The 27673-nt window shown below is 43.6% G+C and overlaps 1 pseudogene; it reads left to right on the forward strand.

The window, feature by feature from the left end:
- Nucleotides 1-3425: 3425 nt before the first annotated feature.
- Nucleotides 3426-4971, forward strand: LOC117357268 (annotated as a pseudogene).
- The last annotated feature ends 22702 nt before the right edge of the window (nt 4972-27673 follow it).

Here is a 27673-nt window from a genome sequence, read left to right on the forward strand (position 1 = left end):
AACCGATCACACCGGGTGCACTTTTTAAAGCCGTCAAGGGACGGTACATGAAAGCCGAAAAGGCCGGGAACGAACGATGTCCCGCGGCCGCGGCACCCAGGAGCCCCCGGAGCCGAACGGAAGAAAAATAAGTTTGTTTTTTTTTACGACAAACGACCTACTAAGTAAGAAAACAATAAGAAAAGCACAGCGACCGAGCGAAAAGACCCAGACGCGGTGTCAGAAGGCCAAAAAATACGAGCACAATTTCCACAGGGCTTCTGGCTCCGCGGAAAAAACTGAACTGAGGACCACGAGGTGGGGATGCGCCCTCTAGTGGGCGAGAAGGCATGCACATGCGTGGTGCAGTGTAGCAAACTTGAAACTTCAATCAAGTTTGCTTGAAAAGCTGTCCGCGCTGGGGCTCCGTAGATGACGTCACCCACATGTGAGAATATCATGCCTGCTTGTCCTGGGATAAAAAGAAATACAGACAAGGAGATAGACAGATAGACAGAAGGTGGTAATCAAATACTCAATAAAGGACAGGGAGCTACAGAGAGGGGGGGGAAAAAAGGGAGACAGATAGGAAAAAAGACAGACATATATAGAGCACACAATGAGACAGATAGACAGTAGCCAAGGAGACAAATAGAAAAAAAATATTACAGAGAAATACATTTAAAAAAAAAACAACAAAACAGAAGACAAGGAGACAAAAAACAAAAAAATTACAGACACTGGACAAGGAGAGAGACCAAAATAAATAAATTAAAGACGCAATGTAGCTAAGGTGACAGAGAGCAAATAAACAACCACATAGACAGCGGCTAAGGACGAGCAATGAGACAGACAGTGTGCAAGCAGATACATAGCAAAATAAAACAAAACTAGAGGGCGGCAGACAAACAAAAAAAGAGAGGAGGCAGAGACAAAAAAAAAATACACGTAAAAAAATAACTTAAAAAATTATACAAATTTCTAAATCTACTTCTCTATTCTAGCATCTACCATTATTTGAGTGTGCCTGTTTCCTGCAGCTCACTAAGAAGCCTGCGACACAGTGCGTGTGGCACTTTCCCTATTGCTCCAAGGAACCTGCGTTGGAGCCTGTCGGAGCTGCTCCAGAAAACTGAACACTTCTCAGATAAAATAAAACCTGTGTGCTTTGGGCAGGGAGCAATTTTTTTTTTTTGGGGGGGGGGAGCAGTAACTAATATTTCATTACTTTGGGTGAAGAGGGTGTGTTGGGAAAGGGGTCAGGGAGCCATTTTGTTTTTATTTTGGGGGAGGGTTGTGTTTACTAGGGAGCAAAAAAAACACTTGCTTTAATTTTGGGGGAGGGGTGTGCTTTGTAAGGGAAAAAATATATTCAATTGCTTTGCAGGGAGAGGTGTGTTGTTGAGGGTGGAAGGGATAAATTCTGCATGTGAAGGGGGTGTTTAGTTGGGATCAGCTACTGATATTACTTACATTTTAAGGGATAAGTCTGGTTGGAAGGGGGCGTAAAAAAACATTCACAACCGCTGCACGCATAGGAAGTGCGCATGCGCGGCCTAGCGTTTTATTATATTAGATATTGCTTTGCAGGGAGAGGTGTGTTGTTGAGGGTGGAAGGGATAAATTCTGCATTACTTTAGGTGAAGGGGGTGTTTGGTTAGGATCAACTACTGATATTACTTAGATTTTAAGGGAGAAGACTGGTTGGAAGGGGGCGTAAAAAAAACATTCACAACAGTCAGTGAACATATACAACCATTGCCAACACTCAGTGCAATAAAAATAACCAGATCTATCAGTCTATGAGACAAAAACAACCAGTGCCAGCAGTCAGTGAGCTTAAACAATCAGTGCAAAAAATAATTTCCATCAGTGTGCAAAAAATCATTTCCATCAGAAAAACAACCACTGCCATCAGTCACTGAACCTATACAACGATTGCCAGTACTCACTGTGCAAAAAAAAAAGTGTGACATTAGTCACTTAACCTAAAAAACCAGTACCACCAGTCAGCTACTCCAACCCTTGCATTAAACAAACACACTGAAAATAACATTATCAATAATTTAACAAACACAATGTTTTCAAAAACACATGTAGAGGAAGAACAGTCACATATACAGGTACAGTTGAAGAGGAGAAAATCAGAAAGAGAAAAACAAACACATACAAATAAAATTGTTGCACAACAGGAATCTCAACGTAAAAAAAAAATTAACACACACACACAAAAAAAAAAAATTAACTCCAGAAAAACAAAACACACTGCGTCATAAACTTGCAAAAATACAACAGCTAAGATGAGCACGTATATCTATTGAAGAAAAGAAAAAACAACTTCAAAAAAATACATAACAAAAAAAATAAAAATAGCTACTGACTCCGGATAAACAGCAATCACTGCGTCTGAAACACGCTGAAAAACAAAAACAAAAAAGAACAAACATATCTATAGAGGAAAAAAAAAAATATGTCAAAAAGACAAAGAAAGAAAAAGAAATAAAATTGCAACTCTAACTCCTGAAGAACATAAATTACTGCGTCAGAAACATGCCAAAAAAGAAAAACAAAGGCGAACAAAAAGAACTAGTGAACAAACCCCCCCACCCACAAAAAAAACAACAACAAACAAATACAATAGCAACACTCACTTCACAAGAAAAACAATCACAAAGTGAGCAACACACCACTATAACACATCTGACACATAGAAAAAAAAATTATTCAACAGTCAAGGACTGAAATACAACCAATTACATTTATAAACGACATGCAAAATATTAATGAGAATAACATTCAAACACATACATGTGGATATTTAGATCACATCTGCTACTTTTGTAATGCTAAACATTTTGAAGCAGAAAAACCTTCAGATTCTAAGTTTTCACAATGTTGTTCAAAAGGAAAAGTACATCTTCCACCAATTAATACACATCCTTTCATCCAGCAACTCATGACCAATCATCATTTTAGCAAAAATTTATTCGAGAATATACGATCCATCAATAGTGCACTAGCATTTGCCTCCATGGGAGCAAACATTGCTCCACCTCCTGGACATGGCCCATACTGTTTCAGCATCCATGGTTCCATTTGTCACAGAGTAGGCACACTGCACCCACAACAGGGACAAAACAGACAGTATGCGCAATTATATATTTTAGATCCTTCAGAAGCTGCAGAACAAAGAATGCACATTTCACCTAACTCTGGAATAAATCCAGAATTTATGCACACACTAAGCACACTTATGGCATAATACAATCCATTTGCAGAGGCCTGCAAAATGTTGCAACAAGTTGAAAAAGAATATGAAGATGATAACATCAGAACAGGCAATGTTACTAAGGAGGTCACTATGACAATAGTACAAGATCGTAAAAATGATCAAAGGCATTATAACGCACCAACACATAATGAAGTTGCATTTATTTTTCAAAATAATGACGGAGAACCACCACTTGAACGAGATCTTCTTAAACACTGCAGACAACCCAACACAAAGGATAACACAAAAAATTGGTGTCCTTGATCCTAATCTGGAACCTATGGTTTACCCATTACTCTTCCCATATGGGGATCAAAGCTGGGGAATTGACATACCTTTGCAACACAGACCACAAGCCTTAGTAGGCTTAAAAAATCAGTCACGAAATCCTAGAGTTAGAGTAACACAAATGCAATATTATGGATACCGACTTTCCATCAGAGATGTTTTTAATCCATTCTTACATGCTGGCCGACTTACACAACAATATATCGTAGATGCATATGTCAAAACTGAAGCCAACAGATTAAATTACGCACGCCAAAATCAACCAAAATTACGAGTAGAAAAATACTCAGGATTATGCAGGCCTAATTCCTGGAAAAACTTACATTTTACCTTCATCATTTACAGGTAGCCCCAGAAACATGCTACAAAATTATCAAGATGCAATGGCAATTGTAAGAAAATATGGCAAACCTGATCTTTTCATTACAATGATGTGCAACCCCAAATGGGAAGAAATCGTAAATAATCTACAACATGGACAAACTGCTGATGCGCGCCCAGATTTAATTGCAAGAGTATTTCACATAAAACTAAAAGCAATGATCAATGATATTTGTAAAAACCATATTTTTGGACTAACAAAAGCCATTGTATGTGTGATTGAATTTCAAAAGAGGGGTTTGCCACATGCTCACATACTACTAATTCTTAAAGATGATACTAAACCAAAAATAAAAGAAGTGATAGACAAAATTGTATCTGCAGAAATTCCAAATATAAACACCATTCCACGCTTATATGCAATAGTAACAAAACATATGATTCATGGACCATGTGGAGTACACAATCTTAATTCTCCGTGTATGAAAAATGGCAAATGCAGTAAGGATTACCCAAAAAAATTTCATAAACAAACTATAGCAAATATTAATGGTTATCCAAAATACAGAAGATGAAACACAGGTCAAATTTCAAATGTTAACGGAAAAACAATCAATACTTGGGTTGTACCATATAATCCATATCTAGCCCTAAGTACAATTGCCACATTAATGTTGAAGTGTGTGCTTCTGTTAAAAGCATCAAATACCTATTTAAGTACGTATACAAAGGTCATGATTGTGCAAATGTTGTCATTCAAGAACAGGGTAGTTTACATCATGATGAAATTAAAACTTTTGTGAATTCAAGATATGTGAGCGCTCCTGAAGCAGCATGGTGTTTGAATGGATTCGAAATGCATTATCAATCACATACACAGATTAGCTTTACATTTGCCAGATGAACAAACTATATTTTTCAACCCAAATAACATTTCTACAGCAGCACATATAACTTCACAACGCAATACTCATTTAACAGCTTGGTTCAAACTAAATCAAAACCACGAAGAAGCACTTGGGAATGCCCGATATCTTATTGTCATTGCAAAGATCCTGTATAAACCTTATTCTCATTGTAAGTATCATATTCTCATTATAAACATCTTTTAATTATTCCTACTCACTTTAGAAATATCTTGTAAAAATCTTCCTATATCTTACTCACATTGTACCACCCTGTAGCTAATTCACATTGTAAATACCTCTCTGTAAACAGCTCTGATCTCTTGTATCTTATGAATATGCCCTCGTTCTGTAACTTGACCCATATGTCCACTGTTCCAAGCCTGTGTATCTGAGATATCTTATTCCAAAGATTATGTATCCAAGTCTTCTGACTCCAAAACTTGTATCCTACTTCGATCTGCAAACATATGTATCTTATTGTAAACATATGCCTCCTTTTGTAAACACTGCTTGCTTTCTCAGCAGTGCTCTCATTGTAAACCGCTTTGAACTTACGGTATAGCGGTATATAAGAAATAAAATTATTATTATTATATTATACCCTGACATTCCTTTACACTATGTGTTTGACTCTGACCATTGTATTTGGAAATGACGTCAACGGGGAGCAGAAAAAGTTATTGGACGTATGTATTCTGTGAACTTACTATCTGATCCAGAACGCTACTCTCTGCATCTACTATTGCTCAATGTTTCTGGTGCACAATCCTTTGAACATCTAAGAACTGTCAATGGAAATATCTACCCCACTTTCCAAGAGGCTGCCAAACAGAGGCCTCATTAATGATGATAAAGTATGGGACAGCACTCTGGAAGATGCAGTGCTATACAACATGCCTAAACAACTAAGAGAATTATTTGCATACATCTGCATATTTCCCTACAAAATATGAATCACCTATTTCTAAAATACGAATATCTAATTGAAGATTTAGTACAAACACATATCACTCACAATAATGAATGCACTCTGTCGAAGCATAGCACTCAAAGACATATCCAACATTTTACTACTACATGGAAAAAAATGTAAAGATTTTGGATTACCATACACAATACCAAATACTAACATCATAACAAATAGCTTCGACCAGATCTTTGAAAAACAACAAGCTGAACAAATGATGATAACCATAAACGAAGATCAAAAAACAGCTTTACAACAAATGGTCTCAGCAACCCAAAATAACTACCTCTCCAAACGTTTTTTCTTCTTGGATGGCCCAGGAGGTAGTGGGAAAACCTACCTTTACAAAACACTTCTGCACACATTTCATGCACAAGGTAACATTGTACTCCCTGTAGCCTCCACAGGTATAGCAGCAAATCTTCTTAAGGGTGGGAGAACATACCACTCGCAATTCAAATTACCCGTGCCTATACTTGAGAACTCAATATCCAATATGCACATAAATTCAACTGATGCTGAGAATTTATGATCCGCTAAACTAATCATTTGGGACGAATGTACTATGGCCCCCTCTATAGCTCTTATAGTGGTTGACAAACTACTACAAGAAATAATGGATAACAATAATCCCTTTGGAGGAAAAGGTGGAGACTTCCGTCAAACGCTTCCTGTGATGGCTCATGCTGACTGGACAAAAATTGTAGAGGCATGCATAAAAAATAATAAACTGTGGCCCATATTTAAAGTCATAAAACTTAAAACCAATATTCGATCAATAGATACTGATTTCAGCATTAGGCTCATCAAAGTTGGTAATGGTGATACACCACACATTGACGGTTTGCCTGATGACATTGAAATCCCTTCCAAAATTTTAACCACCAATAATCTCATCAAAGACTTTTTTGGAGAAAAAATTACTATTAATGATATTCCAAAATTAACAAAAAAATCTATACTTTGCCCAAAAAACTCTGATGTAAACTCCATAAATGGAGAGGTACTCAACATTTTAGAAGGACAGACTATAACATATCTCAGCTCCACCTCAATTGATGACTCCACTCAAGAAGACAATCAAAACTATCCCATAGAATTCCTCAATGAACTAACTCCAACAGGAATGCCAAAACAAACTCAACCTTAAAAAAGGAGCAATCATTATGCTGCTTAGAAATTTAAATACTAAAAGAGGATTATGCAATGGTACCCGCCTCATCACTAGAGACTTAAAGAACAACCTCATCATTGCTGAAGTAATAACCAGTTCAGCAGAAGGAGAAATAGTTTTTATTCCACGTATTGATTTGGCTCCAACATCCACTGATTTGCCCTTTACATTACGAAGGTGACAATTTCCAGTCACATTAGCCTTTGCCATGACAATCAATAAATCTCAGGGGCAAACTTTAGAAAAAGTAGGCATTTACTTACAAGAACCAGTATTCAGCCATGGCCATTTATATGTAGCTTTTTCTAGAGTTAGAAGTTTTTCAGATATTGTGATGACAATTGTAGATGGCCCTAACCAAGGAAAACTATTACCTAACTCAAACAGAATCTTTACAAGGAATATTGTATATAAGGAAATTTTATAGATATACAACATAAAAACAAAAATAAAAATTATTTTAATCTAAAATAATAAAACGCTAGCCGCGCATGCGCACTCAGACCTGCGTGATCTGTAATCCCTGTTCCGTGAGATGTAGGTCCGTGGCTTTGCAGGAGTGTGCATGCGCGGGTCCCCAGCCACTCCCCTCCTCCCGCCCTCACTCACCATGGAAGCCAGGCAAGCTCTCTCCCTGCCCGCATCTCAGCAGGAAACACACCTCCTGCCCTAACTCACCGCTGCCGCCGCCGCTGCTGATGATGATCCTCCTGTAAAGAGCAGCCTGCAATGGTGTCCGGCTTTAGCGAACCTCGCAGGCCGCTCTCCAACCTCGGTAGCACGTTCCCTCTGACGCACGGGATCGCGTCAGAGGGAACGTGCTACCGAGGTTGGAGAGCGGCCTGCGAGGTTCGCTAAAGCCGGACACCATCACAGGCTGCTCTTTACAGGAGGATCAGCCACCACGGGAAAAGCCGCCGAAAAAAAAACTTCAGTCACAGCAGGCCAGCCAACGGGAAGGGAAGGAATAGGGGCCGAATGGAGCAGGGCAGCTCACCGTAAGAGAAGGGAATGGGGGGGTGGGGGAAAATGCTGCAACTGCTTCAGAAGGGACCTAGAGGGGAAGGGAAATACTGCTGCTGCTTCTGCAAAGGAAAGTGGGGGGGAGAGAAGGGAATGGGGGGTGGGGGGAATGCTGCTACTACTTCACAGGGACCTGGAGGGGAAGGGAAATATCACTGCTGCTTCTGCAAAGGAAAGTGGGGGGGGAGAGAAGGGAATGGGGGGTGGGTGGGGGAAAATGCTGCTACTACTTCACAGGGATCTGGAGGAGAAGGGAAATATCACTGCTGCTTCTGCAAAGCAAAGTGGGGGGGGAGAGAAGGGAATGGGGGGTGGGGGGAATGCTGCTACTACTTCACAGGGACCTGGAGGGAAAGGGAAATATCACTGCTGCTTCTGCAAAGGAAAGTGGTGGGGGGAGAGAAGGGAATGGGGGGTGGGGGAAAATGCTGCTACTACTTCACAGGGACCTGGAGGGGAAGGGAAATATCACTGCTGCATCTGCAAAGGAAAGTGGGGGGGGAGACAAGGGAATGAGGGGTGGGTGGGGGAAATGCTGCTACTACTTCACAGGGATCTGGAGGGGAAGGGAAATATCACTGCTGCTTCTGCAAAGGAAAGTGGTGGGGGGAGAGAAGGGAATGGGGGGTGGGGGAAAATGCTGCTACTACTTCACAGGGACCTGGAGGGGAAGGGAAATATCACTGCTGCTTCTGCAAAGAAAAGTGGGGGGGAGAGAAGGGAATGGGGGAGGAAATGCTGCTACTACTTCACAGGGACCTGGAGGAGAAGGGAAATATCACTGCTGCTTCTGCAAAGGAAAGTGGGGTGGGGGGAGACAGACAGAAAGAAAGACAAACAGGTAAATATTCTAGCACTCGTTAATTTAACGAGCTTAAACACTAATTAGTTTCAATAAGGTTGACCAGGTTACTGAAATTCTAAATCCAAAGTATTGCTGTTCTTTTTTTTTTTTCCTCTGTGTGATAAGTTATAGCCTATTTTTTACTGCCCCTCTGGCTGTCATTCTGCAGGGAGTCCCCGCGCTGACGTCTTCTTCTCTGCCGGTCCGCCCACACGGGAAGAGAAGAGCGTGTCATAAGGGGCGGGACCGGCAGAGAAGGAGAAGACGGCGTTGTAGGGGACTCCAGTAAATGCATAGCAGCAGCTGTGGCAATCAAAAAAAGAGGAGGTCTGCTGTTAAGGTGGACCAGGGTCCTGGAAAATCCTGCAAATCCTGCAATATTACCAGGATCTCAATACAAGTCTATGAAGATCCTGGAAATCCTGCAAATCCTGGTTTTACTCAGACTCCAAACTGAAGGCTAAGAAGTGCTATAAGTGAATAAAAACGCAAAGCGAGAAGCAGGTGGCTGCTGGTAGTTTGCAGTGGTAGGACTCAAAAAACAATTTTTAGAGAATGTAAATGGCAGGGAATAAATGAAACTGAACGAGAGAAGACGTAATCAAAAAGGAATGAAACAAATAAATGAAGCATATAATATGGCACAGTGCTGGCGAGGCGAGGCGGGAAACAAATTAGAAGTTAGTGAGCCACACGCAGTGGCGGGAATAAAACTAAATGAAAGAAATAACGTTAAAGCAAAAAAATAGAAGCAAGTGTCCAAAGTAAAGATCACTGGTCAGTTAAGAGCGTGAGGCCAGGGAACACTAACCAATAGTGTGTGGGGGGGGGGGAGGGTTGCTACCCCAAACCCACCGTCTGAGCTCTTTACAAATTACTTTTCCCCCCGCGCTTCTTACTTGCGCGAATTGTGGGCGCGCTGGCTAACCATACTACAGAATAAATTCAATTTCCGTGGTACTTAAATATGCACAAGTTTCCAACAAAGGTCCAGAAAATTGCAACGTAAATGCCAATCAGTAAAGGGAAAATTTTAAAACTAAGCCAAAACCAATGGAACATAGCGAAACACTTACCCTCTGCTGGCTCTAGCGTGGAATCAAAACTTGAACTGAACTCGAGGGCGAAATTTAAAGGGTTTAGTGCTGTGACGCATGCGTAAAGCAGAGCTAAGGCCCGGTTTCAAAAAAGGGCGCGAAAAGAAGTTAGGCTATTGCGCATTTGTGCTACTGCATGCGTCACAGCACTAAATCCGCCCGTAAATTTCACGCAGTTTTTAACATCGCAGACAAAGTCAGAGGCTAAGTGGTGGTCTATTAGGATCCTCATAGACTTGTATTGAGATCCTGGTAAAATTGCAGGATTTGCAGGATTTTCCAGGACCCTGGTCCACCTTAACAGCAGACCTCCTCTTTTTTTGATTGCCACAGCTGCTGCTATGCATTTACTAGAGTCCCCTACAACGCCATCTTCTCCTTATCTGCCGGCCCCGCCCCTTATGACACGCTCTTCTCTTCCCGTGTGGGCGGACCGGCAGAGAAGAACGCGGGGACTTCTTTTAGTTTAGAATGCCAACCAGACGGGAATAAAAATAGGTTTGCAACTCCTTTTTCTCCTTCTCTGCCGGTCCCGCCCCTTATGACACGCTCTTCTCTTCCCGTGTGGGCGGACCGGCAGAGAAGAACGCGGGGACTTCTTTTAGTTTCTCATTATCTGCCGGTCCCGCCCCTTATGACACGCTCTTCTCTTCCCGTGTGGGCGGACCGGCAGAGAAGAACGCGGGGACTTCTTTTAGTTTAGAATGCCAACCAGACGGGAATAAAAATAGGTTTGCAACTCCGTCTCCTTCTCTGCCGGTCCCGCCCTTTATGACATGTTTTTCTCTTCCTGTGTAGGTAGACCGGCAGAGAAGGAGAAAACGTCAGCGTGGGGACTCTCTGCAGAATGATAGCCAGAGGGGCATTAAAAAATAGGCTATAACTTATCACACAGAGGAAAAAAAAAGAACAGCAATACTGTGGATTTAGAATTTCAGTAACCTGGTCAATCTTACTGAAACTAATTATCCAGATTTATTCAATTTTTTATACTGTTTACCCAGGGGAGCTCTGAATGGTTTACATCAGGGGTGCCCAAATGGTCAATCACGATTGACCAGTAGATCGCAAAGGCAACGCAAGTCGATCGCGTTGCCTTTGCGATCTTTTTCTCCCTGCTGCTTCCCCAAGCCAGGCCTGGCGCATACAAGCACCGGACTCACAAGACTTCACCTCTGACGTCAATTCTGACGTCGGAGAGGAAGTTCTGGGCCAGCCAATCGTTGCCTGGATGGCCTGGAACATCCTCCCCGATATTAGAATTGACGTTGGAGGTGAAATCTTGTGGGCCCGGCGTTTGTACATGCCAGGCCTAGCTCGGGGAAGCAGCATGGAGAAATCGCATTGGTGGTTTTGGGGTGGGGGTGGGAAAAGAGTCGGGGAAGTGGAGAAATCGGTACGATGGCTTGGGGGGCATGGGGAGAGAGAAAGAAAGGTACGCAGGCAGAAGGAGAGAGAAAGAAAGGCAGAAAGAAAGAAATATTGGCTTTACAGAAGAAGGAAGTGTAACCAGAGACTCATGAAATCACCTGACAAAAAGGTAGAAAAAATGATTTTATTTTCAATTTAGTGATCAAACTGTGTCCGTTTTAAGAATTTATATCTGCTGTCTATATTTTGCACTATGGCCCCCTTTTACTAAACCGTGATAGTGTTTTTTAGTGCAGGGAGCCTATGAGCGTCGGGAGCTCTGAGGGGCATTCAGTGCAGCTCCCTGTGCTAAAAAATGCTATCACGGTTTAGTAAAAGGGGAGGGGGTATATTTGTCTATTTTAGTATAGTTGTTACTGAGGTGACATGGCATATTTTAAATAGCCGCTGCTAACCCAGATTTGATGAAAACATAATGTGTAAAGAAACAAACACTTTCAACAATGATGATGATAATGTCCAACGATAGTAAGTGAGAACAGCATAGGCTATAAATTCAATCAAAAAAATGAAGGAAAAAGCCTCAGAAAGGGCCCTCCCACCTCAACCAAATAGTGAATTAGATGAGGATCCTACTCCTCAGCTGGCACTAGAATTAATCACCTCGGCTTATGAAAAAGGTATTCTCACAAAGAAGGAATTTAAATATCTTAACTCCCCTGACCCCAGAGTCCCTACATTATACGTATTGCCTAAAATTCACAAAGATTTGGTTGATCCCCCTGGACGCCAGATTGTGTCCAGTAAGGACTCTATACTTGAACCCCTGTCAACTTTTGTTGATGTGTTTTTACGTCCTCTGGTATCCATGGGTTTTTCTTATCTAAGTGATTCTTCACACTTTTTAGTGAAACTTTCTAACATCACTACTGTTAATGAGATTACCTTTTTTTGTCACGTTTGACGTCAAATCCCTATACACAATCATTCCACAGGCAGAAGTCACTGCCATCATTAGGGAGTTTCTTCAAAACAACATAACCAATCCTAGGATTCAAACAGACTTCTTGGTTGAATTAATGTCCCTTACAATGAGGAAGAACTATTTCAGATTTCTGAATCAATTTTTTCAACAGATTTTTTCAATAGCAAACTTGTTTATGCAAAAGTTTGAAAACAAGTGGTTCATTAACAACCTTTTTTCCAACTGGGTTTTAACATGGCTGCGTTTCATAGATGATATATTTGTCATTTGTCAGAGGATCTCGAGTCATTTCATGTATGGTTGAATTCTAGACATCCAAAGGTCGAGTTTATTATGACCTGTCACCCTAGTCAGATATCTTTTTTGGATGTACTAGTCACCAAGGATGAAGGGATGATCAAGACCACGATATTTAGAAAGACCACAGATAGGAATACGTTTCTTGATTTTTCCAGCAACCATCCATTACCTTTGAAACGCAGCCTTCCAACTTCTCAGTTTTTCAGATATTGCCGCCTGTGTTCTGATTTTAATGATTACAGATCTAAAAGTAAACATCTATATGCAAGATTAAAAACAAGAGGTTACCCTGGTCCAATACTTAAGAAAGCCTACAAAAGGGCAAAGTTTCTCAACGGGGACCTCTTATTCATTCCAAGAGTTAAAGACACTAATGATGATGTGGTCACATGTATTTTACAATATTCTCCTAGAATGAATGCAATTACGAAAATCTTACAGAGACACTGGGAGATCATGGAGCTGCATCCTTTGTTTAAGGAATCACATTTTAGGATTGCATTTACACGTCAGAAAAACTTTAAGGAGATTTTAAGTCCCTCAGATGTTAGTTATACACAAGCAAGCTCTTCTAAGACCACCGATCTACTAACTGGGCACTCGAAGTGTGGAGCATGTATGACCTGTGAAGTAACCATTGAGTTAACCAACAATATTATACATCCTGGCCCAGGTCAAAATTTTGGTCTTAAACATTTGACGTCCTGCATAACCAGCTTTATAGTTTATGTAATTATCTGTCCTTGTTTAAAGATTTATGTTGGACAGACTACACACTCATTTAGAAGACGCATGATGAAATTCAAGCTCCACTAGTGGTTCACTGTTTGGAACACAACCATAATTTCAGTGATTTGCGCTGTTGTGTTATTGACCATATTGAGGAAGATGCTAATAATAGACCTCTACGTTTATTACAAGCTGAATAATTTTGGATTCATCTTTTAAACAGTGAGGAGCCTGTGGGTCTGAACCAGAAATTAAATTGAAGTGCGTTTTATTAATATCGAAGCTTTTTGCTTGATGTATTATTTATAGTTTTGAAAGATGTTTTGTTTGTCCCGGTCTCTTTAATGAAGTAATGACACATTGACAGCATTCTTTAGTCTCAGCAAATAGCGCTACTGCTAATGCACTTCCGGTGCTGACGTTTCACCACTGGGACTATTCAAATCTAGGGTCTTCCTGTGAAAGCCATTTCGGATGTGTGAGACGCTTTGGCGTCCTCCTTTTGAAAGGTATGTTCTCTCTATCAAACTACACGAACTAGGACACTTTAGAAAGAGAGAAAGAGACTGTTATTTATTCACATTGTTTTCTATTGTGTTTTATAAGTCTGATCGGTCGGGATGCACCCTGAGGCAGCATATATTTGTGAGACGCTGGCCATCGTCGGTGTACCGATCAGCAAAGATAAGTAGAGAATTTATCTTCTATCACTTAATTTTCACTAGTGAAATAGAACATAGCATAAGGCTTTAACACACATTAAAGGTTTTTTGCCAGTGACATGACCGCTCAACCACTTCTTTGAAAAACCATTTGGTTGAGGTGGAAGGGCCCTTTCTGAGGCTTTTTCCTTCAATTTTTTTTATTGAATGTATAGCCTATGCTGTTCTCACTTACTGTCATTGGACATTATCATCATCATTGTTGAAAGTGTCTATTGCATATTTTAAAGTCATCTGCCTTGACCTCTGGAAAAAAAAAACCGAATTCAAATGATAATTAACATTTTCTCTGTGTACAGTGTGTTTTTTGTTTTTTTAAATTTTATTGTTGGTAGATCATTTTGACTTGGTCATTTTAAAAGTAGCTTGCAAGCCAAAAAAGTGTGGACATCCCTGGTTTACATGAATTTATTCAGGTACTCAAGCATTTTTTCCTGCATGTCCTGGTGGGGCTCACAATCAATATGGGGCAGTTGGGGGGGGTTAAGAGACTAGCCCAGGGTCACAAGGAGCAGCCTGGGTTTGTACCCACAATCTCAGCATGCTGAGGCTGTAGATTTAAACACAGTGCCACACACTCCCCTAGGCAAGTTAATATTATTGTCTTTTAAACAGTGCAGCAGGATGTAGCTCCTCCTCCTTCCATTAATATTTCTGTATCTGCAGCAGGAGAAGATCAACACCTTCTGGATAGACTAATCTGTAAGACTATTGAAAAGGTAGAATCTGTCTTCTACCAGAAAATTCTTGTGTTCAAAATTAACATGACTCCAAGGTGCACTATAGATTATTGTCCTCTGCCCATGTTTCTTGGACATGAGTTTTTCTACTTTAACCCAGAATGTAAATTAACTTCAAACATCCTGTAAAAGAAGTGCAAAACGCTTCTGCCTGCAGTTACACCAGCTGCAACACGGTTTTGCTTTTTGTGTGGCTTTGAGGGGTACCTGACAGTAGGGTTACGAGACATCCCCCAGAAATGTTCTCTTTTTGAGGACGTCTGGAGATCCAGATGGCGTTTGAATACCCTGCAAGCAGTGGGGGCAGAGTTAGGTTGGGATTGGTGGCGGTACTGGGACATGATGGGGCAGGAATGGGTGGAACTGGGCGGGTCTGGGGGGTCCGGATTTCCAAATGGGTAATCTGGAAACCCTACCTGTGCACCCCAGCCCTCTCATTGTGGGCGGCTCGAAACTTCTAAAGTTTCTACAAGCGAGTATGCTTGTGAGACATCCGCATCGGGGCTCTGCTAGATGACATCACCCACTAGTGAGAATAGCTGCCTGCTGTCCCTGGATAACAACTGTTACGGTAAATAACATTGCTTTCTTTGTCCCCGCAGCCCTGGACACATTGCCCTGAGGTTGTGGGTGAAACCTGCCTATAAGGCAGGAAACATCCAGTCCTTGCACTCTTTCCCTATCAGAAGCACAGGATATGCCAGGATGTTTCAGGATGTGCAGAATTTGCAGGCTATCCAGGATTTGCAGGATCCAACAGGATGTGTCAGGATCCTGCAATTCTGACCCCAGAAAGGGCTACATCTATCTGGTTTCAGCACCCTCAACCACCTATAAGGCAAGAGACATCCATTCCATGCACTCTTTCCCTATCAAAAGCACAGGATATGTCAGGAAGTTTCAGGACTTGCAGGATATCCAGGATCCAGCAGGATTTGTCAGGATCCTGCAATTCTGACCCCAGAAAGGGCTGCATCTATCTGGTTTCAGCACCCTCGACCACCTATAAGGCAGGAAATATCCAGTCCTTGCACTCTGTCTCTATCAAAAGCACAGGATATGCCAGGATGTTTCAGAATATACCAGGATCCTGCAATTCTGACCCTAGGAAGGGCTGCATCTATCTGGATTCCTATAAGGCAGGAAACATCCAGTCTATGCACTCTTTCCCTATCAAAAGCACAGGATATGCCAGGATGTTTTAGGATGTGCAGGATTTGCAGGATATCCAGGATCCAGCAGGATCTGTCAGGATCCTGCAATTCTGACCCCAGGAAGGGCTGTATCCCCCTGGAGAACCCTTCACTACCTATAAGGCAGGAAACATCCATTACCTACACCCTTTCCCCATCAGAAGCACAGGACCTGCCAGGATCCTGCAATTCTGGCCTCAAAAAGGGCTGTATACACCTGGATTCTGTATCTTTCACAACCTATAAGTAAAGAAACATCTATTCCCTGCACTCTTTAACTATGAAAAGCATAGGACCTGCTAGAATCCTGCTAGATATGCAAGGTTTTTGTAATCTGAATCCAGCTGTCTTCCTTCAGCACAGCTAGGGCTGGTATTAGGGGAGGGCATTCATGAAAGCTGTCCAGTGCCCCTCAGCTCCAGGAGGGCCCACAGTGAGGGCATCTCTTCCCTTCATCAAGCCATCTCCCTCCCTTTCTTTCATCTTTGTGGGTGCTTTTCAGATTCAGTTTTCTCTCTCTGAGGAGCCCAGATGCTGCAGCCATTCTCACAAGCCTTGCATGGCTACTCCTAAGCTTCTCCTCTGACATAAGCCGCCCAGGCGGAAACAGGAAATTGCACCAGAGGAAAAGCTTTGATGGCAGACATGAGTGACTTGTGAGAATGGCTGCCGTCTTCAGACCCCTCTGAGAGAGAGAACTTTGATTCTGAAAAGTGCTTGCCAAGGTGACAGGAAAGGAGAAAGATGGCCTGATGAGGGGAAGAGTTTGAGTGGAGCTTCAGGGAAGTGGGGAGGGGAGAGAGAGGGGAGCATTGGAGATAGAAAAGGAATTGGAGATAGAAAGTAGAACAGTCACTGGAAGGATATGGGGAAGGGAGAGAGGGGAACAGACACTGAAGGGAAGTGGGGAGGAGAGAAAGAGGAGCAGATGCTGGATGGGAGGGGAGAAAGGGGAACAGAGGCTGGATGGAAGTGGAGAGGAGAAAGAGGGGAGCAGACTCTGGAAGGAATTGGAGAGGAGAGAGAAAGCACATACTGTATGGAAGGAGGGGATAAAGAAAAAAGGGCACATGCTTGATTGGGGGAAGAGGTTAGAGTTAGTGAGATACTGGAAGGGGTGAGGGAAAGAGGTGGCAAGCTGTAGGTAGACACAATAAAAGGGAAATTGAGAACTGGAAAGTAAGTAGATAAAAGGTAGAAAACAAATTGAGAAGCAAGAGCAGAAAAGAAAAGGAAAGCGAGAAGAGAGAGAGATACCAGGTTAGGGGGGGGAGGACAGGAGGAGAGAAATGCTAAAAACCACCTGGGGGAGGGTGGGAGGGATGGAAGGGAAGAAGACAGAGATGCCAGACCATGGGGAGAGCGGAGGGAAGAAGATGGGTGCCAGACCAATGTGGTGGGGGGGGAGAGGCAGACAGTTTCTTGAAGAGGCATAGAAAGAAAGCAGATACCATATGGAAGAGGCACAGAGAGTGGATGGAAGGAAGAGAATGATGAGAAGCAGAAACCAGACAACAAAGGCAGAAAAAAAATTTCTATTTGTTTTATGTGTTTATGAAAATAAGGCGATCCTGTTTATTGGACTAATTTTATTACATTTTTTACTAATTCACAGACAATAACTCCTTTCCTCAGGACAGGACAGGGATACTGTATAGTTTACTGACCTGAAGAAAGAGCTTTTAACCTCTAAATGCTAATTGAGACATGTATTATTCCAATAAAATGGTGGGCACTAAATTTTCTTCCTGCCATGTCCCATGCCTCCTACTCAAATGCAAAATATAAATTGGTGGGCTTCCCAAAGCGCTGCCAGCTGAAGATCTCTTTCTTTAGGAAGGAAGGGGGGGATTTATTCAGAGATGTTTGGAGGTTGCATATAAGAAAAACTGTACACTGGCACTGGTATGGTAATCTTTGTTATTTGTTTTGAATTTTAAAATAAAAAAGTAAAAAAGAAATAAAGTGGAAATAAAGAAGTAAATAAGAAAATGGGTAAGTACATGGGGCGGGGCAGGGGGGTGTAGCAGGGTGGGGTGGGGCCCTTGACAAATTAATCCTGCCCTGGCTGGGAGTGTGGGAAGAGGTGAATTTGTTATATGGGGTGGAGGGAATGATTAAGAGAGAGAGAGGGAATAAGTTGGATTTTGAATTTATAAACTAGTAAGGGAGAAAGGCAGACATACTGTACAACATGGAGAGGCAGAGGGAGAAGAGAAATGCTGTGGATAAAGGGGAGAAGGCAGGGCGGATATTTATGAGATCAACAAGTGCATAGGAAGAACAGACATGCTGGACATCAAGGGATCCTGGAAAAAAGATGCAGCAAATTGAAGAGGGGAATGGAGAAGAGACATAATGGAGATCATGAATGAGAGATGCATCCCTCAGAGAGAAAACTTTGATTCTGAAAAGCACCTGCAAAGCTGATGGGAAGGGAGAAAGATGGCCTGATGAAGGGAAGAGATGCCCAGACTGTGGGACCCCCTGGAGCTGTGGTGCCCAGGGCAGCTTCCCTGTTTACCCTCCCCTAACACTGGCCCTGGCTGTGCTGAGTGAAGACAGCTGGACTCAGATTATGGAACCCTGCAAGATTAGTACTGTGACTCCTCCTGCCCTGGAAGAGGAGGAGATGAGAGCATCCCAGGGAGAATAAGGACCAAAGCTTGAAATCCCCAAAATTCCTGGATCCATGACAACTAGGAGACGTAAGGTAGTGGTGGTTGGCAATTCCCTTCTGAGGGGTACAGAACGTCCATATGCAAACCAGACATGATGTCCCAGGAGGTACGCTGTCTGCCTGGTGCCGAAATCCAAGAGGTTACGGAGAGTTTGCCAAGACTCATCAAGCCTCTTCAAGACTATTATCCGATGCTGCTCATTCATGTTGGCACTAATAATACTACCAGGTACCCTGTAAATGTATCAAAAGTGACTGTATCTCTGGAAGAGAAGATGAAGCAGTCAGGTATGCAGGTGGTATTCTCGTCCATCCTCCCTGTCGAGAATAAAGTCCAAGGCAGAGAAGCTCACGTCTCGGAGATGAATGCGTGGCTATGTGGATGGTGTCAGAGAGAGTTTTGGTTTCCAGGACAATGGGATGATTTTCTAAGGGCTACTAAGCAGGGTTGGTATGCATCTATCAAAGAAGGGAAGAAGTGTCTTCGGCAGCAGGATGGCTAATCTACTGAAGAGGGCTTTAAACCAGAAGCAATAGGGCAAGGTGCTCAGAGCCCTGGGTGCTCAGAGCCCTCAGGTAAGTAAACCACTGTATACCTCTACACCAACGGTCTAAAACTCACAGCACGGGAGCCACATGCGGCCTGCCAGGTACTATTTTGAGGACCTCAGTATGTTACCATTGTTCTGGAACGTTGTCTGCCTCAATGCTGTAACCTCACACAAGCACTTTCCTGCATCTGTATGCAATTGTGAGGTGAAGTGGAAAGGACAATCGCGTACAGACACTGGAAAACGCTTGTATGAAGTTAGAGTAGTGAGGCGGGCAACGTTCCAGAATGTAAGGTAACCATTGGAGGCAGTGCAACTTGTGCATGTGTACGTAATCTCGTGAACTCTTGCAAAATTTGGCACCTCTCCTTGCTGTGACTGCTTGATGTAAGATGATGGCTGTGTCCTGGTGCTAGAGGAGGTGAGAGCTGAAGGCGGTTGCAGATGCGACCATCGGACACTTAAGGCCCAAGTTTTCCAGGCACAAGTCGGATATTGATTCTCCCCTCTACAAAAAAACCCTAGAAGACTACACCAAAATCTTGTCTCTTGCAGTTGATACTTTAGAATCTAAATCACAATTTTGCATGAGGTAAAACTCTTTATAGTTTATAAATCTTTCCTTAATTGCTTCTGATAATTTCAGCTATACACGGCTGAAAGCAGTGCAACATGCAGAAAGTGAAAAACTATCTAAACTTCACTTTCTGCATGTTGCACTGCTTTCAGTTGTGTATAGCTGAAATTATCAGAAGTAGAGAATGACACGGTGACGGTTTACCCGCGGCCACCGCATTTAAGCCGCGGGTCACCGCCGAAAACGGGGAAGAAAAATAGCAGTCGCTGCGGTGACGGGGACAAGGCCATTCACCGACCGCGGAAACGGTGAACAGGTTTGTCCCCGCGGGCCAATGTACCCCCTTCTAGGAACCGCTATTTCACCGTGCTCCTCATTTGTCATTTCAACCCTTCCTGCCAATCGCAGCAGAAGGGTACCCAACCCCTCCTGCCGGTCCTCCCAATGGCCTCCCCTAAGATCGCCGGCAGGAGGGTACCCAACCCCTCCTGCTGGACCCCCCCCCCAACGAACCCTCCCACCCCGGAACCCCCTTAGTCTTACTTTTCAAGTTGGACCGGACAGCTCCTCGCTCGTCTGGCCAGCAGGCCTGCCTCCGTCCAAATGAGGCGGGCCCGCCCCTCCCCTCCCCTCCCCTGCCTCCCAATGGCCTCCCCTAAGATCGCCGGCAGGAGGGTACCCAACCCCTCCTGCTGGACCCCCCCCCAACGAACCCTCCCACCTCGGAACCCCCTTAGTCTTACTTTTCAAGTTGGACCGGACAGCTCCTCGCTCGTCTGGCCAGCAGGCCTGCCTCCGTCCAAATGAGGCGGGCCCGCCCCTCCCCTCCCCTGCCTAACCCACAGGATCCTAGGGCCTGATTGGCCCAAGCACCTAAGGCCCCTCCTATAGCGGGAGTGGCTTTAGGTGCCTAGACCAATCAGGCCCTAGGATCCTGTGGGTTGGGCAGGGTAGGGGCGGGCCCGCCTCATTTGGACGGAGGCAGGCCTGCTGGCCAGACGAGCGAGGAGCTGTCCGGTCCAACTTGAAAAGTAAGACTAAGGGGGTTCCGGGGTGGGAGGGTTCGTTGGGGGGGGGTCCAGCAGGAGGGGTTGGGTACCCTCCTGCCGGCGATCTTAGGGGAGGCCATTGGGAGGACCGGCAGGAGGGGTTGGGTACCCTTCTGCTGCGATTGTCGGGAGGGCCGTTGGGGGGGTCTACAGGAGGGGTTGGGTGCCCTCCTGCCGTGATCGCTGGGGGGAGGGGAGACTTGCAGCCGTAGCCGCGGTCACTATGCTAATCACGGCAGCATTTAAAGTACATGTCGTGTTTGTTTTTGCATTGCTAGCCCCAGGGGTGGTGGAAGATTAGTGATTGAAAAACTGTATGAAAAATAACTATTTTAAATTTAGTGATCAAAATGTGTCAGTTTTGAGAATTTTTATTAATTAATTTTTTCTCTGCGTGTTTTGTTTTTGTATAGTTATTAACTAAGTTTTAAAGTTTTAAAGAATGTTTCCTTTATACGTAAATAAAGAAAAGTGAATGGGATTGCAGTGGCGGTGACGGGGCGGTGAATGGGGTGGCAGTGGCGGTGACGGGGCGGTGAAGAGGATGGTGAGACGGGGACGGGGCGGTGACGGGGTTGGTGAGACGGGGACGGGGCGGTGACGGGGATGGTGAGACGGGGACGGGGCAGTGACGGGGACCAATTTTTTCACCGTGTCATTCTCTAATCAGAAGCAATTAAGGAAAGATTTATAAACTATAACGAGTTTTACCTCATTCTTTAATATGACATTAACTATTTTTTCTTTGGCCCTCCAAGTACCTACAAATCCAAAATGTGGCCCTGCAAAGGGTTTGAGTTTGATACCGCTGCTCTACATGGATGGGAAAAGGGGGCAATGTCTGGAAAGCAGTATATACTAATGTTTGAAGTATGGAAAACAGGATTCTGGATCTAGAAGCTGTGATTGAAGAAGATGAGTTGGATATAGTGTGATCACGGAGACCCATGACTGGGATGTAGTTATACTGGGCTATAATCTGTTCAGGAAGAAAAGGAGGGGGAGTAGTTAAAGATCTTATTAAAGCCACACAATTGCAGGATCTGCAGGGCAAGGAAGAGGCAGGGCAGGATTCTTCGAGGGCCCCTAAGCACACAAGTACACTGGGCCCCCTATCCCTGCCCATGCCCTGCCCCGCCCCCAAGGAAGAGACTAGTTAATCTAATCATGTATTTGGTATAACTTATGGGCAGACTGGATGGACCGATCAGGTCTTTATCTGCCGTCATTTACTATGTTACTATATTAAACACGACGTCCCCATCCACCACCCCGTCTGCAGCCAGCGTTCCCTAGACAGGAGGATCACATACCTGCCTGCTGCTCCCGCCCTCCCTGGATCCCATGACACATTCCCTAGGCAGAGCCTCACTTACCTGCAGCTTGCCTCGATCTCCACTGCAAGATTCACTTTAAAATATAGTGTTTCCCAGAGCAGCCCGCGGAACTGCGCCCTGTGCAACTTCCAGCCACCGCCTCCTTCTTCTTCTCCTGTCCCGCTCGGCAGCCACTGCCCCCTTCTTGCTGCTGCCACTCAATGGTATTACTATTTATTATTTTTAATTAGTAGCACAGAGAGAGAGAGGGGAGACGCCGATGTCACAAGTGTGTCATTTTTTTTTCCAAGGGAAGAAGCAAAACCTCAGCAGTGGCGTACCCAGCATATGGGACACACGGGGCCCATAATTTTTTTTGACACCCTCCCATCTGTATGAAAAACATGATTTTTAGAAACAATCCACCCGTCACACAAGAGTGTACCTAGAAAAACTGCAGTGACCAGTACAACATCAATACACCCATTGTAAAACTAAACAAGCCACACTAGTACAGATCAATCCTAACAGAAAACCATGTCTTTTGAGCACGCAGAACACAGAAAACACCTTCGCTTAGTATGGAATATGTAATCACAAACTAACCCCTCCCCCTTTTACAAAATTGTAGTGTGGTTTTTATCCTCGGTGGTAACAGCTCAGATGCTCATAGAATTCTGAGCGTTGGAGCTATTACCACCACGGCCAGCAGTAAAAAATGCTCTACGGCAGGGGTATCCAACCTTTTGGTTTCCCTGGGTCGCATTGGAAGAAAAAATTTTGTCTGGGACCGCACAAACACTAACGCTAGCTGATGAACAAAAAAAAAGGCCGAGCAGGTCCTAAATTTGCAATTACTAATATAGAAGATATACATATCGAATAATAAACCTTCATTAAAGGGACACTGTGGAGAGGAACCCAAAAAAGCAGTAATACTTACCCTGACTGAGCGATCCTCCACATGTTCCGCTGACAGCATAAGCCTGGTTCTCCCATTCACTTTAACAGCTACAGTGAGCCTCTTCAGAGGCGAGCCTCTGATGAGCAGGGATGCTGAAGCTGCTGTCAGCTGCGCACGTGGAGGATTGCTCAGTCAGGGTATTACTGCTTTTTTGGGTTCCTCTCCACAGTGTCCATTTAAAATTGTTTTTGATATTTTTTACTTTTTTATTTTAAGTAATGTCTCCTTTAAAAACATATATAACATACATAACTGAGGTGCAAGTCAATTGGCAATTTCATGTTATTAAAAATTACCTTTCCTTCTCAGTCTGCAGCCATCCAAAATGTGAAAAATCAACCACCCATTTTTCTGTCTCTTTCCGTCTGTACATCTTAGCTCCAATGCCAGAAAATTTTCTTGCTGCTTTTGGTTTTCCTTGAACTGGGAAGTTTTTAATTACACTGCTGTGTTGAGTGGGTCCTCACTTGTCATTAATTGCACATAGCAGAGGTTCCAAAAATCAGATTCAGTCACTTCCATGACCCTTCCTAGCTCACTCATAATTTATTAAGATTTGAAGAGGGTGTGAGAGCTGAGTTTGGAGAGCCTTGGTGAACTTAACATCCAATAAAGAGCAAAAAAGTTATTTATAATTAAAAAAATCTCCTGCAGCTGATTGTGATTTGTGATGGGGCAGTTCTGCAGGTGAGGAGTAGATTTCTTTCAATGAAATATTCATTAACATGCTTAGGGTCAACATCAGTGGTCTCAAACACGTGGCCTGGGGGCCATATGCGGCCCGCCAGGTACTATTTTGAGGCCCTCGATATGTTTATCATAATCACAAAAGTAAAATAAAACAGTTTCTTAATCATATGTATTTTTAACCATAAATGACAATATTATTATTAAGACTTAGCCAAAAGGAAAGATTTATAAACTATAAAGAGTTTTACCTCATGCAAAATTGTCATTTCTTTAATAAGACATTAACTATTTTTTTCTGAGGCCCTCCAAGTACCTACAAATCCAAAATGTGGCCCTGCAAAGGGTTTGAGTTTGAGACCACTGGTCAACATGATGATAGCTCCATGTTACTGAATATCTCATAGGCTGCTGTTATTTACAAATTTGTAAAAAAAAACCTTTATCTCATTGAAACAAATCTACCCCTCTCCTGCAGAACTGCCCCATCACAAATCACACCTTGGCTGCCAATTCAGCACGAGGCAGAAAGAGGAATGTAAAGCAATATTTAAAAGTCAAGGATACTGGTCCACTTTAAGAAGATTAGCCATTCTAAATGTAAAATTATTCTTGATTGCCCCTCACGCAGGCCCACATCACCGACCACACATGCACAGTACAGGCAGTCCCCGGGTTCCATTTTTTTAAACCATTCTTAAGTTGAATTTGTATGTAACTCTGATCTTAGTATTCTTCCCACCTTTTCCACTTCCTTGAGGCCCCTCTTGCAATCCTTTCCATCCATCCTACTGTTCCCACCACATCCAACATTACTGCCTCTCATCTCTCTTTCCCATGTATTTTTACCTCACTCCTCTCCCACCACCATGTTCAATAATTCGGAAGGGGTAAAATGCAGACCTTACGGATCTTAACTTCATTTACTGACAGCTGAGATTTCAGATTTCATGTCTGCAGGTCCACGTTTTAGCCCCTCATTCCACCACTGTAAATCTGTACTGATGGTCTTAATAATAATTAATTTGAGGACACACTTCAGCTAAGGGAGGTCTGCCTTTTACCCCAGAGCTACAGCCAGAAAATGTATTTCTGCTTGGTTTAAGCCAGTCGCCCCCGTCCTCTCTGAGCACACTACCCGGACCCTTATCCAAGCTCTCGTAACCTCATGCTTAGATTACTGCAGTCTATGCCTAACTGGTATCCCTCAGTGTCGCCTCTCCCCTTTGCAATCTATGCAAAACTCTGCTGCACGTCTCATCTTCTACCAACCTCGCTATGCTCATGTCACCCTTCTCCTTAAGTCACTTCATTGGCACCCTATCTGTCATCACATACAGTTCAAGATCTTATTGCTGACCTACAAGTGTGTTCATTCTGCTGCCCCTCAATATCTCTCCTCACTTCTCTCACCTTATACACCTCTCAGAGAGCTCCATTCCTTAGTTAAGTCACTCTTAGTGTTACCCTTCTCCTCCATTGCCAATTCCAGACTTTCATTCCTTTCATCTAGCTGCCCCCTATGTCAAGCCTCTACCCTTCCCTTGTTTAAAAGCAGACTGAAACCCCACCTTTTTGATATAGCTTTCAATCCTTAACCCTACTCCTCTGCCCTCCAACCCAGCCAACTGATTAACCTTCCCCTTAACTGTATCCATGAAATCCTGTTTGTCTGTTTTGCCTGTTTAGATTGTAAGCTCTTTTGAGCAGAGACTGTTTTCTTACTCTTTGTGACTCTGTGCAGCTTTGTGTGCATCTGGTAGCGCTATAGAAATATGTACTAGTAGTAGTAGTTCTTGAACACAGATCAGCAGGGCCAAAGACAGCTACCCTAACCTCCAGGCTACTTTGGTAGCTTGAGGTCCGTGAGGGCCGCGTTTTACCCCTTCCCCCAATAATTTTCTCTTCCTCCCTATGCCCAACAATTCTCCTCTTTCTTCATCTCCCCACCATCTCTTTTTCCCTCTCTGACACCCAATTCTCAATTTCTATTCCCTCACTCCCTCCATTCTTCCATCCTATGGCCATGCTCCCCTACCTCCTTCCCTTCATTCTATGTCCCAAGTTCATGCCCCCTCCCTCCCTTCTGTGCCTCCCTCCGGCGAGTATTTACCTTCTGGCCAGCTCCCTTGATGCAATAATTTTTCTGGTCAAAGCTGCAGGCGGTGGTTGCTGGATCTTCACGCGATTGGCGGCTTCCTTCTGTGCCTCGGCCTTCTGTGTTTATTTTATGGCCGTCAGCGATCCGCGCCTGAACTAGAAGCGTTCCCTTCCTTCTTTGCCTCCCATCGACTGTTTACTTTATGGCCTGCTCCCTTGCTGCAGTCCTCTGCATGCGTTGTCGGCTCGAGCAATTCGCGGTTGCTTCAAAAAGCCTTCTCACATTCCCTTACTTCTTTGTCTCCCAGCGAGTGTTATTTTAAGGTCGGCTTCCTTGATGCAGTCGGCGTCGGCTCTTCGCGCGCGATTCACAGCTGCTTCCAAAGCCTTCTCTCTGACGTCGTGACATCAGAGGAACGCTTCTGACACAGCCGTAGATCGTGCACGAGTAGTCAACGCCGCACGCAAAGGATTGCAGCAAGGGAGCCAACCTTAAAATAACACTCGCTGGGAGACAAAGAAGTAAGGGAGAGGTAAAGGAATGTGAGAAGGCATTTTAAAGCAGCCGTGAATCAATCACGAGGATCTGGGCAGAAAACTAAATACCTGCTGGAAGGAGGCACAGAAGGGAGGGAGGAAGAAGCTTGGGCCACACAAAACTCCTTGTGGGGCCGCATGCGGCTCATGGACCGCGGGTTGGACACCCCTGCTCTACGGTTTTGCAAAAGTGGGGATAAAATAGAAATGCGTAGACAAAGGCTATATTGAACCACCTGCAAAAAATGCAACACCACAGAAACAGTGATGCATCTCCCCTAAAGCAAAAAAAATAAAAACATTTTTTCTATCCTTTTTAATATCTATATGTCCTCATGGAAGCTCTTCCAGCTTTCCCCCTTACTCTGGCTCGGCCCAAAGTTAGAACACCTGCCCACCCTCTTTGCACTACCCTCAGGCGCTGCCTTACACCTTGAGTTCTCAAGCAAGGTCCTTGGCATCATTATTGATTCCTCTCTCTCCCTCAACGATCACCTCAACTCCTTGACAAAATCATGCTTTTTCAGCCTCCACATGCTAAGGAAAGCAAGACCCTGCTTCCGCCAAAAACATTTCGCCGTCCTTGTCCAATCCATCATCCTCTCCAAACTTGACTACTGTAATGCCATTTACCTATCCTTAACAAAAAAAAGCCTCCAAAGACTCCAGCTTATTCAGAATACTGCAGCCAAGCTGATCTTTGCAAAACGTAAATCTGACCATGTCTCCCCACTCCTGGCCAATCTTCACTGGCTCCCAGTGATTTTCAGAATCCAATTCAAATGCTCTTGCTTGGCTTTTAAGATTATTCACGGCATCCTTCCTTCCCTATTCCCACTTTCCTTCAACTCCTCGTGCCCTGACTCCACCAGGACCGCCCATAAATTAAAACTATCCTTCCCCTCCCTACATGGTATTCTCCATGCAGGTAAACTGGGAAAATCACTTCTATTCAAAATCACAAGTCTCTGGAATGACCTTACTTGAAACAAGTATCAGAAATATTACTCAATATCAATATTTACATATTATCCAATTAGGCAGTCAATCATCTGCCAGAAGTGGAACATTAGCTATGTATTAGCAAAATATTCTAGAACCTCTCCTGAATATATCCAGGTCAATTTTGAAAAAAACACTTATGCAGTCAGTGATGAGTATGGAGGAAATATTTTTTTTTCACTCAGAGAATAGTTCAGCTCTGGAACACATTTCCAGCGGATGAAGAGTAATTAACGTAGCTGGTTTTAAAAAAGGTTTGGACAAATTCCTGGAGGAGAAGTCCATAGTCTGCTACTTA

Source organism: Geotrypetes seraphini, chromosome 3 (genome assembly GCF_902459505.1).
Source record: "Geotrypetes seraphini chromosome 3, aGeoSer1.1, whole genome shotgun sequence".
Classification (NCBI taxonomy): domain Eukaryota; kingdom Metazoa; phylum Chordata; class Amphibia; order Gymnophiona; family Dermophiidae; genus Geotrypetes; species Geotrypetes seraphini.